A 13138-nucleotide genomic window follows, 5' to 3' on the forward strand; every position below is an offset into this window, starting at 1 on the left:
TGAGGAGCTCAGTACAGTTTTCTCTACCTAACTTGGAAAGTATTCAAGCACATTTCCAATTATTTGATAACTTTTATAACAGTTTTTTTCTAACAAAAATAAGGCTAAGTTTTCTTCTTCAGCAGAAATGAAATTCCATATGATATTAAATGGGCGTACTAGAGTCTTCACAAGCTATAAATTATGGTTTATTATTCCTATGGCCTTAAAAAAAGTCAAATACGTTTTATTTTCTCTGGATTCAACCTTTATGAAGCATTGACATTTACTTCTTTCCCCAAGAGGTCCAGAAAAGTCAGACGTTAGGATGGGCTGAGACCCATAATAGCCAAGGTTTTAAGTATTACCAGACACTGAAAGTATGTCTCTGGCCATAAAATTGGCCTGAATCCTTAAAATTATATTACTTTAACATTTCTTATTTATTAAATTTTGAATGTTGTAGGTGGGAAAAGAAAATATTAGGCATGTGCTATATATGTGTCTTTAAGATCTTGAAAATAACTGGTTTAGTTTTGCTCTTTAATGAGATCATAACTTTTTTTTTTTTTTTAGATTTTTCTCAGTTTTAGGTTGCATAGCCAAGCACATTTGTCATTTTTTATTTTAATCCTGAGAAAGAAATGTTAATCTAAGTGTCTATCTCCAGCAATGAACTTTTAGGGCATCTGTCTGGGAAGAGATTATTATTAACACAACATTACAAGAATGCTGGCTGAACTGTTGTTGGTTCCTTTTTTCTTCTCCTCTTGTTAAATATGTTTGAAAATAGATCTGGAGTGGAAAATCTCTGTGCATGCAAAAGCATTTATCGAAGTTAATAGACTCTGCTTAGGATATTTGTGATAACACCAAAGACAAATAATAAAATAAATTTATCTTGTGATATTAATCCTTCTATTTGGAAAGCACAGCTCTGGGATTCTTATTGTACATTATGGTCAAAGTTAACAAATGGAATTTGGAGACAATACACCTAAGCCTATACCCGACCTCTCCCCATGATTACCTGAGTGACTTTGAACAACTTGTATTTACCTCTCTGAGTCTTGATTTTCTTCTTCTATGAATAGGTTCTTCTATGAATAGGTTCTTCTTCTTCTATGAATAGGAGCCCTGCAGTGAAGATGAGCATTAAGGTACACATCTGACACAAGTAAGTAATCAACAAATGGTGACAACCTTATATAGGTTCTTCTATGAATAGGTTCTTCTTCTTCTATGAATAGGAGCCCTGCAGTGAAGATGAGCAGTAAGGTACACATCTGACACAAGTAAGTAATCAACAAATGGTGACAACCTTATTTTACAAAGAAAATTAAAGTAGGCCTCTTGCAAAATATGTATAAAATAATTAATTTGCCTTCCAAAAACTACATCATTTGGGTAAAAATTTTCTTGTTCTTTCTTTCTTTGTTTTTTGTTTGTTTATTTTGTGTTTTTTGTTTGTTTGTTTGTTTATGTTATGAGATGGAGTCTTGCTCTGTTTCTAAGGCCGGAGTGCAGTGGCATGATCTTGGCTCACTGCAACCTCCACCTCCTGGGTTCAAGTAATTCTCCTGCCTCAGCCTCTGGAGTAGTTAGAATTACAGGCACCAGTCACCATGCCCGGCTAATTTTTGTATTTTTAGTAGAGATGAGGTTTCTTCATGTTGGACAGGCTGGTCTTGAACCCCTGGCCTCAAGTGATCCACTCGCCTTGGCGTCCCAAAGTGCAGGGATTACAAGTATGAGTCACCACACCCGGTCCAAAAGTTTTATATTTCAACAGTAAAACTGGCATAATTCAATGACCCCCAGAATTGGTAAGACTTTCATGAAATAATGGATGGAAAGTGTTTATAACAATGTCTAAAAAAGACATATTCTCAACAAATGTTTGCTGTTATTAATGTTATTATTAATAATAGTATTGGCCGGGTACTGCACCTCATGCCTGTAATCCCAACACTTTGGAAGGCCGAGGCAGGTGGATCACTTGAACACAGGAGTTCGAGACCAGCCTGGACATCATGGCGAAATCTCGTCTCTATCAAAAAATACAAAAATTAGTTGGGCATGCATCTGTGATCCCAGCTACTCGGGAGGCTGAAGTGCACTTGAGCCCAGCAGGCAGAGGTTTCGGTGAGCCATGATCATGCCACTGCGACACTGCACTCCAGCCTGGGTGACAGAGCCAGACCCTGTCTCAAATATATGTATTTTATATTATGTATATATAAAATCACACATAGGCTTTCTTTTCAACAAGAAACTCATTCATAAAAAGCAGTTAAATTGAGTTACTAATCACTGAGTAAGGAGTCTTGTCAGGAGGATTACTTAAAGTTCTGAGGCTAAGCTCAGCCATTAGAAACTGGTCACTGCAGATGATTTAAGATTAAGAATACAGCTTAAAGAAGATCAATAAATGAGATTATAAGCGATTTAAAATAAATTTGCTCCAAATTTCCAAGGATACAACATTTATAACATATATAAAAACTGGAATATGGCTGGGCTCGGTGGCTCATGCCTGTAATAGCAGCACTTTGGGAGGCTGAGGCAGGCAGATCACGAGGTCAGCAGATCAAAACCATCCTAGCTAACACGATGAAACCCCATCTCTACTAAAAATACCAAAATTTAGCCGGTCGTGGTGGCAGGCGCCTGTAGTCCCAGGTACTCGGGAGGCTGAGGCAGGAGAATGGCATGAACCTGGGAGGTGGAGCTTGCAGTGAGCCAATATCGCACCACTGCACTCCAGCCTGGGCAACAGAGTGAGGCTCCATCTCAAAAAACAAAAAACAAACAAACAAAACTGGTATTATAAGGCATTGACTGGAAGATCCTACCCAGTGTTAGGAAGAGGTCATGAGATCAGAAGTAGAAGTCAACAGAGACTTTTTAAAAATCATTAATGATATATTTATTAGAATAAAAAAGAAGCAAAAAAAAAAAAAGACTAGAGCAAACATGACAAAATTTTAACAATGATTAATTCAGAGTTTTGGTCATTGTTCTCTGCATTCTAAATTTGTCAAGATAAATTTTTCAAGGTCTTAACATTTTAAAAGAAGAAAAGTCCAGCACTCAGGTGTGTGCAAGTCCCAAGAAAGTACAATAGTGTCCAGAGAATGCTCTTGAGACAGTGGCAAAGATCAGAGCATTTGGGCAGACAGGGTTCAGACAGAATGGCAGGCTGGTCCCACAGGGAAAAGGAGGATTGTGTGTTCTCAAAACTTGCTTGCTCTCGGCAGCTGGCTAAATCTGCTCAGGGGCCAGGCCCTTGGGTATCATTGGCAGAATCATTTTAAATACACTCATCATTAGAGAACCAGTTCACAGAGGTGACAGCATAAGGGGAATCATCTCTCCCTGCTCTCATGTTCTGCATCTCTTCAAATAGAAGAGGTCAGCTTCAGGTCCCTTGGATGACAGCCTCACCACTTCACAGATGTAAGTTGCGTTCCTGAATGCTAAGGAAAAAATAAAGCATCCATCTGCCTCATGTAACCTTAGCCTTTTCTCAGGACTTTTCTTTGGATGGTACCTAGCCCCATGGATTGGCTTGAATTTGACATAAACAAGGTAAAGAAATATTGTCTAAGAAAAAACTAATATCACATAGCAGGCCAAGTATATTGTATGTATTTCATTTCCCAAGGATTCCAATGTGCTTCTTAACTGGTATGTTATTTCCCTTCATTTTAGCAATTAAAATTCATATATTTGAACTTTTATTTTCTAGCAAGGAATGTAGGCTCTGTGCTATGACAAAACACAACCGTGTTTTATTTCTTTCTCATTTCGGAGTTGAATTAGTTGATTTGTAGTAATTGCTTCAATAAGGTGGCTCTAGGCCACCTGTCATTTTTTTCTGTTGCCTTCCTAGGGATTTGGAAATCTGTATGATAAGCCATCCTTAGTTTTGTCAGCAGTTTACTGGGACTCATCACCAAAGCCCTCTACCTACTTCCCTTATACATGAGGGAGGACTGATAGAAATTTCTTTTCAGCCCATGAACAAAGCCTTTCTGCTGTGCATTGCTTAAGGAAATTCAATGTATAAAACAGTCTATTCAAAATATAGACTTAACAGCAATTGTTTGTATTTTCTTGAGGAATTCATGGTAAAAATCTTAAATAGGTAAATAGGTCTTGATTGATTGATTGATAAATAGAGATAATAGTTACATAAATGATAGGCACATAGATTCATGTATACACAGATGATAGATGACAGAAAGATAACAAAATCAAGCTTCTCTATTACTTTCACATATATGATTTATAAAATCTGTTTGAGAGATTTGTTCCGTAAAAACATCTATTTCATAAAACAAGAGAGATGTGTACCAAATGTCTTCTGCAGTAACCACTTTTGTCTCCTCAGCAGGGAGCATCCCTACAGAAAGCCGAGACTTTATCTCAGGGATAACCTTTTAGGAATATTAACAAGTTAGGACACGATGTTTCAATAAAGATAATTAACACCTCCACTCAACTCTGAAATTATTCTTTAGAAGTTAAAAAAAAAAACATGATATTGTGTGAACTGACAAAATTTAATACCAAAATGATGCTGATTTGTTCAGGAAGACTTGACTTTATTAAAACTGGTTTTATTATTGGTTTTTGCCACACTCATATAGTATTCTAAATTGTCTGAAATATTGTAATATTCAGACAGATCCTGATCACCTTAGAACTTTCCCCTTTCCTAGTGCCAAATATGATACATGATCCCCAAACTCCTACACGATATGATTATTTTTACGCTTCACTCATTTATATATTATAAAATAAGATCACTGGCCCCCAGATTCTCTTCCAGCTTATTAATTCCTTATCTTGTATTTTTGCTGATTGCTTTTCAATGACAAGGAAGGCACCAAATGCCTTCCAAACATACTTCTCTGAGAATATTTAGACCATTTCCCATCAGTTTATCAAATTCATCCTCAATTTTCCAATGAAGAGATTGATACTGAAAGAAGGTTCCTCTTATTAACATTTTCCACATTACAGTCTCATGAAGAGATTGCATTGACAGTGATGTACAAAGGAAGGACAGAAACTAAAGAAGCAAAGCATTGGAAGGCAGGGAGATGAGAAAGGAGGCTCCCCTGGACTCATAACTTTTCAAATGTGAAAATATAGAATGAGCACAGTAATATATGAAATATCATTTAAAAAATTCAGAGGGTAAAATAACAAATCCCCTGTAATCAGATAAAAGAATAACAGGTTAAAGCAGCATCAACATGCAAAATATGTATTATCAAGCAAAGTGAGTTCAGTTCTCAAACTTGCAGTATATCCAAAATCAGTTTGCTCATCTTTTGTGCATTTGTTTTGTTGTTCATTCGTCATTCATTCATTTGAACATTTGTTGAGAGTTTACTACGTACAAATCCATGTCCTGAGACATGTGAGAAATATCAATAGAGGAAGACATTTTCCTGCATCAGTCTCATCACTGCAAAATGAATTTGGGGAGCTGATGGGTACTGTTTACCTTAGCTACTCTGAAAGTCTATCTATGAAGTAAAGAAGACTTTAATCAAGTAAAGAAGACTTTGATCCTTGCTGACACTGAAGATAGTTAATCACCAGCACTCCGGTGAAATGTCAGATAATATAAAATGTCCTCAAAGGAAAAAGTTCGGGGATATGTGGTCTGTCAAATTGTATCATTGTGTAATGCCCTGCTCTGTTTGTAATCAGGATATGTGCTGTTGTGTTTGGCTAAAACGTTTATTTTGAAGTTTCTATCTTTCCAAAGCACATTTATAGGGAACCCTAGGGAGGAGATTCTGGTCTTCTATGGAATGGATAAATAAAGGCTTTCTATGAGATTTGAAGTCAATTGTGAATAAGTGAGACTTTTGGATGCTGTCCTAACTTGAGTCTTTCCAGAATCACTAAGGAAAGGTGAGGTTTGTTCCTTCCTATTGATTTTGGAGAAACAGGATCCAGCTATTTACCAGGATGTCCTGGGCACAGTTTTCCAAGAGGCAGAGGTCTGGACTTGATGACCTCTGGAGGTCTTTCCTGATTCTATGAACAGATGCCATGAACTAAAACTTGGTATCCTATTCCAAGTCAAGAAATTAAATATTCATAGTATCGTTTTTCATCTAATGATCTTGTTTCCTTTTATATTTAATTCCAGCAGTCGGCTTGAGAAAGCCTAAAGGTTCTATTCAAAGTTTTATGAATCCCTAGGCCCACCAGATTGTTAATTGGATGGTGTATTACTATAAAGGAAGTGAGAAATGCCTAGCATAATTGTATAACGTTTGTTTTCTCTGCACTGTGGGAATTCTCAGGGGTTTCATTAGCAGATGGTTACTGAAAGCCAGAATCCTGGAGTTTGGACTGGTGAATAGCATTCTTCTTAATTATTCAGTAACTAGCCTGCACAGGTCAGGTCTAAAGCACAGATACTAAATTCAGAGCATCCTGGACAATAGACTTCCTTATCTTGAATTAGGTTTTTATTCTCTTCAGTTAAGTAGTGCTAGGGGTACATAACACCAATTCATCAAAGACATTGGGTGTTATTTACACGTGAGTCACCATTATATGAGATTTATAGACTAGATATCCTTTAAAAGCTGTCTAGTTTCCATTTATATACTTAACTTGGTAAACAAGCTAAGTAGCTAAATGAAGGCACTTCTCCAAAAATGACTTGTAGAGAAAGATTCTTCCTCTAGGGCTATGACAATTAAGTAATAAGAAAAAACAAGTAAATGGTATCATGATAAACTTGTTGGTAATATACCAGCCCTGGGGTTCATCTAAATTGATGAGTTTGCTTGATCTATCCCTATCAGATCAAGATTGTTATGTCCCTGGTAACATTCTAATTCTGACTCATGACAAATAAGCAAAGGATAAAATAATTATGTAAATAATATTGCCATGTGTTGGGCAGGGAAATTTGGTGATGGCTATATAAGAGTTCCTTATTCTACTTTTTTATTTTAGATTTTCAATTTCCTGAAATAGAAAGCACTTAAAATTTATAAGAGTTGTGTCCTGATTATATTGAATAAAAAATAAGTGTGGTAAAAGTTAGTAAAAACTTGTAGATGTTGAATGTATAATCCAGGACTTGGTTGTCATGCCACCTTGGGCAACTTGATGATTCTCTGTTACATTTTTGTTGATGTTGTTGTTTTGAGATGGAGTCTCGCTCCGTCACCCAGGCTGGAATGCAGTGGCACGATGTCGGCTCACTGCAACCTCTGCCTCCCAGGTTCAAGTGATTCTCCTGCCTCAGCCTCCCAACTAGCTAGGACTAAAGGCACGCATCAACACACCTGGCTAATTGTTTTGGTATTCTTAGTAGAGAAGGGAGTTTCACGTTGTTGCCCAGGCTGGTCTCGAAATTCTGGCCTCCAGTGATGCACTCACCTCAGCCTCCTAAATTGCCACGATTTCAAGAGTGAGCCACCATGCACAGCTGGATTCCCTGTTCCTTGAACTTCATCACATTGATGCCAAAGTCCATATGGAATTGGCATAGCATACTAGAGCCCCAAACTCCTGAGGTCAAAGAATCCAGCTCTCTCAGCCTCCATGTAGCAAACATCTGTACTATAACCAGTCTTATCCAGGTTAACCTGATTGCCCTAACTCTCCTGCTTAATTCAAAGGAGCAGCCAGCTTCAAAATGCATCCTCACACTGATTCTCTTTTATCCTTGTCCTCAATCCTTTTGTCCGCATGCATATTCTTTGAGATTAAATCTCTAACAAAGAACAGTACAGAAGTTTTGCTCAAGCACTTCAGATTTTGTTCACAGCATTGACGGAAATTCAATATAGATGGAGATAATAAAGACAATATTATGTTTACAAATTCATAACTCTTTTTCTTCACCTTTATTGAGAAATAATTGACACAACGTGTATATACTTAAAGTGTACAGCTGGATGTTTTCATACGTGTTACGCATTGTGAAGTTATCACCAAAACCAAGCTAATGAGCATACCCATTAGCTCACATAGTTCACTTTTCTTTATTTTTTTCTTTTTGTGATAAGAACACTTAAAATATAACTTCTTGGCAAAAATACCTCTTTATTGATATTTTTAGTGGATACCTTGACAGTTGGTATATTTCATCACCCAGATATAGAAAGAGACATAGCAAATGTGCAAAAAAATGATTGAGCCTTATTGGAGAATAAAGATGTTTCTAAGTTATCCTGTATGGTATTGCTATAGCTTGAATATTTATCATCTCCAAAACTGTTGAAATTTGGTACCCAATGTGGCAACATTGAGAGGTGGAACCTTTAAGAGGTGATTGGTCATGAGGGCTCTGTTGTCATGAATGGATTAGTCCATTGATCAATTAGTGGATTAATGAATTAATGAGTTAATAAGTTAATGGGTTATTAAGAGACTAGGACTGGAGCTTTATAAAAAGAGGGAGAGAGAACTGAGTGAGCATACCCAGTCCCATTGCCAGGTGATGCCCTGCACTACCTCAGGACTTGGCAAAGTCCCCACCAGCAAGAAAGCTCTCACCAGATATGGCTCCTTGACCTTAGACTTCACAGACTCCACAATTGTAAGAAATAAATTTATTTTTTAAATAAATCACCCCATTTCAGATATTCTGTTGTAAGTAACAGAAAACAGACTAAGACAATAAGTAAATCACTATGAAGAGAACTATCTAGTAGTATTTTTCAAAATATAGTCCTGAACATATACCAAGGTAGATCACATTCTGGGCCATAAAACATACCTTAACAAGTTTAAAACAATAGAAATCATACAATGTATGCCCTCAGGCCACAGTGGAATTAAACTAGAAATCAATGACATAAAAAGAGCTGAAAAATCTCAAAATACTTGGATAGTCAACAATACATTTCTAAATAATACATAGGTCAAAGAACAAATATGTAGATAAATAAAAAAGAATATTTTAAGCTAAATTAAACTGAAAATGCAACCTATCAAAATCTGTGAGATGCAGCACAAGTAGTGCTCACAGAAAATTTATAGCATTAAATAGATACATTAGAAAAGAAGAGAGATCTAAAATCAATTATCTAAGCTGCCAGATTAAGAAGCTAGAAAAAGAAAAGCAAATTAAATTCAAACTTAGCAGAAAAAGAAATAATAGAAATTAGAGCAGAAATCCATGAAATTGAAAACAAGAAATCAATACAGAACTCAGCAGAACCAAAATCTGGTTCTTTAAAAAAGATCAATAAAAAGTATAAGTCTTTAGGCAGGCTAACTAAGAAAAAAAAAGAGATACAAATTATTAATATCAGGAAAGAAAAAGAGGGACATCACTGCACTGCAGATTTCATGGACATTAAAAGAACAATAAAATAATACTATGAAAAACTTCATGCCCATAGATCTGATAACCTAAACAAAATAAATCAATTCCTTGAAATACAGTCTGCTAAAACTCATACAAGAAGAAACATAATATGAAGCGCCCAATATCTATTAAAGAAATTGAATCAGCAATTAATAACCTTCCAAAACAGAAAGCATCAGACCTAGATGAGTTCACTGGTGATTCTACCAAACATTTAGGGAATAAATTATGCCAATTTTCTACCATGTCTTTCAGAAGACAGAATTAGAGGGAATACTTCCTAACTCATTTGGTGATTCCAGTATTACCATAATACCATAACCAGACAAAGCAATTTAAAGAAAACTAGACTGATATTTGTCATGAACATAAATGCAAAAACCCTCTGACAAAAAACTTAAAAATCATATCCAACAGTGTATAAAAAGAATTATATGTTCATTGGCTGCATGTATGTCTTCTTTTGAGAAGTGTCTGTCCTTTGCCCACCTTTTAATGGGTTGTTTTTTTCTGCTAAATTTGTTAAGTTCCTTATAGATGCTGGAATTTAGACCTTTCTCAGATGCATAGATTGTAAAATTTTCTCCCATTCTGTAGGTTGTCTGTTTGCTCTGTTAGTCTCTTTGACTGTGCAGAAGCTCTTTAGTGTAATTAGATCCCATTTGTCAATGTTTGCTTTTGTTGCAATTGCTTTTGGTGTCTTCATCATGAAATCTTTGCCCATCCCTATGTCCTACATAGTACTGTCTAGGTTTTCCTGTAGGGATTTTAAATTTTGGGTTTTACATTTAAGTCTTTAATCCACCTTGAGTTGATTTCATCAAATTTCATCAAATTATGAAGAGAAATGCAAATCAAAACCACAGTGAGATATCATCTAACACCAGTCAGAATGGCTATTACTAAAAAATCAAAAAATAACAGATGCTGGTGAAATTGTGGAGAAAAAAGAATACTTTTACACTGTTGGCAAGAGTATAAATTAGTTCAATCATTACAGAAGACAGTGTGGGGATTCCTCAAAGACTTAGAGGAAGAAATACAATTTCGACCCAGCTATCCCATTGCTGGGTACATATGCAAAGGAATATACATCTTTCTATTATAAAGACACATGCATGTGTATGTTAATTGTAGCACGATTCACAATAGAAAAGACATGGAATCAACCTAAATGTCCATCCATGACAGACTGGATAAAGAAAATGTGGTACATAAACACCATGGAATACTATGCAGCCATAAAAAGGAATAAGATCATGTCCTCTGCAGGGACATGGATGGAGCTGGAGGGTGTTATCCTTAGTAAACTAATGCAAGAACAGAAACTGAATACCATACGTTCTCATTTACAAGTGGGAGCTAAATGATGAGAACATATTGGACATGGGGAAGGGGGAACAACACACACACACTGGGGCCTGTTGGAGGGGAGGGAGTGGTAGGAGGAAGAGGATCAGGAAGAATATCTAATGGATGCCAGACTTAATACCTGGGTGATCTGTGCAGCAAACCATCATGGCACATGTTTACCTATGTAAAAAAAGTGCACATCTGCACATGTAATCTTGAATGTAATATAAAAGTTGGAACTTTTTTAAAAAGCCAATTCAAATAAAAAACCATAACTACTAAAAAAAATTATACACCATAAGCAAATGGGATTTAAAGCAGGTATACAAGGCCAGTTCAACCTTTGAAAATCAGATGTTCCATGACATCAACAGGCTAAAGACGAAAAATCCATCCATCAATAGGCTAAAGAAGAAAAAACAGATGATTGTATCAATAGACGTAGAAAAAGCCTTTGACTAAACCCCTCAAAAAAATTCATGCTAAAAACTCTCAGTAAACTAGGAATACACCAGGACTTACTCACCTGTGTAAAAAACATCTAAAAGAAATTTTAGCTAGCATCATAGTTAATGGTGAGAAAATCGAAGCTTTCCCACTGAGATCAGGAACAAGGCATTGATGTTCCCACTCACTTCTCCTTTTCAACATCTTACTGGAAGTCTCAGCTAATGCAACAAAATAACAAGGAAAATAAAACGTATGTAGATTGGGAAAAAAGAAATAAAACCGTCTTTGCAGATGATATGATTATCTGTGCAGAAAATCTGAAAGGATCAACAACGACAACAACAGCAAAACTGGAATAAGAGATTACAGCAAATTTGCCAGATACTAGTTTAATATACAGCTGTTCATTGCTTTCCTATATACCAGCAATGAACAAGTGAAATTAAAATAAAAAATGAAGTACTGTTTACATTGGCACCCCTAAAATCAAATATATGTGTAAATTTAATAAAATATGTACAATCTCTATCTAAGGGAACCTACAAAAGCCTGCTGAAGAAAATCAAAGAACTAAATAAATGGATAGAAAAAAAGTATTGTCAAGATGTCTGTTCTTTCCAACTTAATCTATAATTGAGCACAATCCCAATCAAAATTCAAGCAAATTATTTTCCAGATATGGACAAACTTACTCTAAAGTTTACACGGAGATGCAAAAGATGCAGAATAGCCAACATAATATTAAAGGAGAAGAACAAAGATGGAGGCTGACAATAACTGATTTCAAGACTTACTCCAAAAAGTACTCAAGACCCTGTGGTATTGGTGAGAGAGTAGACAAACAAATGAATCAAATAAAATAGAACGTCCAGAAAAAACTCATATAATTATAGTCAACTGACTTTTTATAAAGAAGCAAAGGTAATACAGTGGGGAAACATCTTCTTTTCACAAATGATGCTGGCGCAACTGGACATTCACATGCCAAAAAATGTATCTAGACACAGATGCGCACTCTTCAAAAACTAATTCAAAATATATCATTAATCTAAATACAAGATGCACTGTTGCAAAACTTTTAGGAGATAACATAAGAGAATATCTAGGTGACCTTGGGCATAGTGATGACTTTTTAGAACAACAAAAGAGCACAATCCATGAAAAGAAAAAAAATTGATAAGCCGTATTTCATTAAAATTAAACTTAACACCCTATGAAAGACACTGTCATTAGAATGAGAAGACAAGCCACAGAATAGGAGAAACTGTTTGCAAAAGGTGTGTCTGATAAAGAACTGTTACAGAATACACAAAGAAAATCTTAAAGCTCTATGATAAATGAACAACCCAAGGAAATTCTGTCATTTATAAAAATGTAGATGAAACTGGAGGACATTATGTTAAGTTAAATGAGGCAGATACCAAAAGATAAATACCCCATCATACCCCATGATCTAACTCACGCTGGCTGCGGCAGGGAGGCGCAGCTGGGGCCGCACACTCCATGGAGCGGGTGGGAGCCCTGTCCCTTCTGAGTTAAGATAGGAGCTCCTTGAGGGCTACTGCAGCCGACCCAGGCCTCCAGCTCCATGAACCAGGCAGAAGCCCTACTCTCCTGGGCGGGGCTGTAGCTGCCCAAACTGTGGCTGTGGATCCGAGCAGCCGACGGACAAATCCGCAGGCACTTCCTCCCCTCGGAAGTCCATGAAAGCCTGGGCCCGCCAGAGCGGAGGAGGACGGCGAGAGCAGAGCAGAGGACAGAGAATAGAGAGATGCAGAGATGTCCAAACAACCTGCCTACGGAGGGAAGCCTCTTGGGGAGGCTGGGCTCAGGCAGGATCTCTGCCCTCCCAGGTGTAGCTGCAGCCCCTGGACCCGGCAGCTGTGGACCCCGGCCTCCCACTCCACAGAGCAGGCAGGCAGGAGCTGGGGACAAGCGGGAGCCCCGCTCCTTCTGAGCTGGCAGGGCAGGAGCTCCCCGGGTGCAGCT

General features: G+C 37.0%; 1 pseudogene; it reads right to left on the minus strand.

The window, feature by feature from the left end:
• Positions 1-12854, minus strand: part of LOC144340942 (uncharacterized) — a 31941-nt pseudogene extending 19087 nt beyond the window's left edge.
• Positions 12855-13138: the final 284 nt, after the last annotated feature.

This window comes from Macaca mulatta, chromosome 5, assembly GCF_049350105.2.
Source record: "Macaca mulatta isolate MMU2019108-1 chromosome 5, T2T-MMU8v2.0, whole genome shotgun sequence".
NCBI classification, from domain to species: Eukaryota; Metazoa; Chordata; class Mammalia; order Primates; family Cercopithecidae; genus Macaca; species Macaca mulatta.